Raw genomic sequence first — 3,850 nt, 5'->3', positions numbered from 1 at the left:
TCAAGAAGCAGAAAGACTGAAATAGTATTTTCTTAACATACTCCAATAATCTTTATATATATATATATATATTTATTTATAATCCCATCAGATTTAAATGATTTATTGTTTATTTTACCATAATACACTTAAAATAAAATAAAAAATTATTAGCATACTCCAATGATCTTATTTGTTTTATTATTTTTATGATTAAGATAAATTGTAAAAAGTCAATGTAATGCTTTTAAAGGTCCGAATAATTTGTTATTATTAAAACATATAAACAAATTTTTCATTTTAAATGACCCTCAATGGAGAAAGATGCCTGTTGCCCTGATAATGGTGCAATATCCACATATGAGCTTACTGGATCATGCTAACCTGTTCAACTTTGACCTTTTGAACTGTAACTTTTGAAACAAGTCAAAGGGCATGACACTGTGGCATGGAAACAGTTCATAGGTGCTTTGGTCTGACATCTGTATAGAGAGTGATGGCCAGAGGCATATTTGAGCACAGAATGTAATTATTTTTAATGAGACTCACAAATGTGCTGCTCTTTTCTCAAAGGCTATTTGGTTTAATTGTGTTTACTCTTGGTATTGGTCATACAGTAGGTCAGAGTATTGTTCACTCATAATTCACAGCCCAGTTTACCAACTGGGAAATGTTATAATGTAATATGTAGTGTGGCAAATAAGGGATATTGTGTGAGAAAAGCCCTATATAGCCTATTATATGGTATATAGATGCCATACTTCAAAGGAATTTTGCAGAATGTCAACCGCAGCATAAAATATAATCTGCTGCTTTCTGTGACTGATTATGATTTTCAGTTTGACCCATCTAATTTCACAGAAAAGCAATATCACATGTAATTTCATCTCTTTCTATATGGGTGGACTTCATGTCCCTTAAAGTCGCACCCTAAACTGTGCATTGGTGTTCTATGTCTTGGAATTGAGCTATCATTGCCGTCTTGATATCAGAGCGATGGGGGAACGTATAGCCCTACAGAAATAGAATGAAACCACATTTCACACTTATATGGGAATGATATGATGCCCATGGTGAAAGACAAATCTGAGAATTAGCAGATGGATAGTTGACACTGTATGCCATCTAAAATTATTTAAAGGGACAGTCCACCCAAAAATAAACATTGTCATCATTTACTCATACTCAAGTTGTTCCAAACATGTACGACCTTCTTTCTTTTGTGGAACAAAAAGGAAGATATTTTGGAAAATGATGGCAACCATTGTTAAGAATTTCAAGTCCCACTGACTTCTATAGTATCTTTTGTTCATACTTTGGGCAGGGACAGCAGCTCATTTGCATTTAAAGCGACATGCACGAAAACAGTGTTACTGCTTCCACTCAAAACAGGCATTTTCAAAATGATGTAATATATTATCTGTGGGATATTTTGAGCTAAAACTGCACAAAAACATTCTGGGGACACATGAGACTTATATTACATATGTTACAAACACAGGCATAGGTTTCCTTTAATTGAATGACAAAAAAATAAAAATAAATAAAACTAACAATCTAATTGAATAAAAATCATAATAAATGAACAGTAAGCAGTAATGGAAACCAAAAATATATATTTTAATCAAAAATCACGAATGTGTTTTGGGAAAATAAAAAGCCCAGGAATTAAATGTGCAAGCCAAACACTTGGATCCATTTGGATTCATTTCATTACACTTCAGAGAAAACCCTATTTGCAGTACATTTACAAATATGTGTGCTTAAGATGACGTTTGCATACTTAATGTGTGTGTGTGTGTTCCTCACATTTGTCTCATAGCAGCCAACTTCCCTTAATCACAGTTATTCTACAATCTGGCCTGATATTGTTTAATTGTGACTTTCTTTGAAGTCGGTCCACTCTCCATAATGTTGTTGTTTACACAAAGTGGCCACATGTCATAGACGGTTGTCATGGGAACACCACATTCGGCCCTGAGGCTCTGTATTAAGAAGACGAAGGACAAGAGCACACTCTGTGTTGTTAGGTCTGTCTCTTACATAAATGGATTATGTTCGGAATAAAACAAAAAATTGATTACCTTCGCTCCACAACAAGAAAGCCAATCATAAAACACGGAGAAAATCGTCTGCGCAATCATACGGCGAGCTAATAATGTTTTCACACTGTTCATTTTGGAATCGATTGTGATAGCGTCAGTTTTCGGTCTGTCCTCAGATGAGATTGTGCTCTGACCGAATCTTCTGAAAGCGTCTTTTGTGAAACTGCATGTGTCTTACCTGAAATCCATCAGGCATACTGCCAGAGTGATGCTCATTAAAGATGACAGCTGTGTGTTTCTCTATTCTTAGTTGTCATTTTCAGAGCCCACCACAAATAACAGGAGATGTCGGAGACGTCAGTCAAAATGACACCACGCTTCAGAAATATTAATCTAACACAAAATCTTCAAAAAAGTTTTGCTCAGGCTATAGATTTGGAATCAATACTCAGTAAAGAGAGAAGACACCCTGTTTCTTTTGTGCTTATTTCTGACATGATTTACCAGCAACTGAGCTTGGCAAAGCATATGCCCATTTATTTTATGCACCGACAGTTAATTCACTAACACAACATTTAACAAATATTATCTTTTCTCAAACAGGCAATTGATCAAAACTTTTCTTAGGCTACATTTTTATAAATATGTCACAGTTGGTATGCAGACCCTTAGGAAAGAAATAAAAAAGACAAATTAGATATCAGTCGTTTGTTTCGTATTCCAACGATTCCTGCTTATCCAACGAGCTCTTGTGAGGATTCGTAGAGTATATCTATACAGTAAGGTAACACAGTTCCTCATAAAATCATCAGTAAAAAGCTGATGTTTCTTTCTTTTCTAGTGCGATCTTGTGAGTATTCATAAAATCTATTAATAAAATAGTAAAAATTAAAAAAATATTTTTGCAGCTGTAAAATAACATGTTTTACATGCTATTAATATTTTCACATATATTAACATCTATCCAAATGTTAAAAAAAAGTCTTTATTAGTGCTGTCAAATGATTAATCGCGATTAATCGTATCCAAAATAAAAGATTTGTTTACATAATATATGAGTGTGTACTAGTATGTAGATATAAATACAAACACATGCATGTACATATATTTTTTTTTAAATATGCTATTTATATATTAATAATAAAAGTATCTATAATATAAAGTATAAAACTAAATATATAAATGCATATAAATGTAAATAATTTTCTAAATTTCTAAATATATACTGTCTGTGTGTGTGTATTTATATATACATAATAAATAAACACAGTACACACTCATATATTACGTAAACAAAAACTTTTATCTGGGATGTGATTAATTGCGATTAATCGTTCGACAGCACTAGTTTTTATATAGATCTCAGTTATTTCCCCTCGAAATCAGTGAGCAAATTCATAATACTTTTGTTGAAGTTTCCTGCTTATCCAGCGTAACAATGCAATGTCTATGTTTAGATCTGTTGTTTCTGTAAATGTTGCGTATAAAGTATTAGTTTCAAAAGTGATCTCAAACAATTGTGCTCAGATTTGCCAAGATACTGTACCACAACATCTGTTATAAAAGATTGAATATTTCAATATAAGCTCAAACATTTGTCATTTTTTTCCCCAAGAACAAATTATTTGAGCTATGCTAATCACATAAATTGTATAGCTCTTTTATACTATTTATGCCAACAAGTGTAATTTCTTCTAAGGAAGCTTTTTCAGTTTTTTTTAATTTTATTTATTTAAAAAAAAATTTTTTTTATACATTTGTCAGTGCAGATGTTTAGAAATGAAAACAGAAGATCTCAGTTGTTTCTAATAGACATCACCTAGACA

This window comes from Carassius auratus, chromosome 18, assembly GCF_003368295.1.
Source record: "Carassius auratus strain Wakin chromosome 18, ASM336829v1, whole genome shotgun sequence".
NCBI lineage: Eukaryota > Metazoa > Chordata > Actinopteri > Cypriniformes > Cyprinidae > Carassius > Carassius auratus.
Note: the sequence above shows the minus strand (reverse complement) of the source record.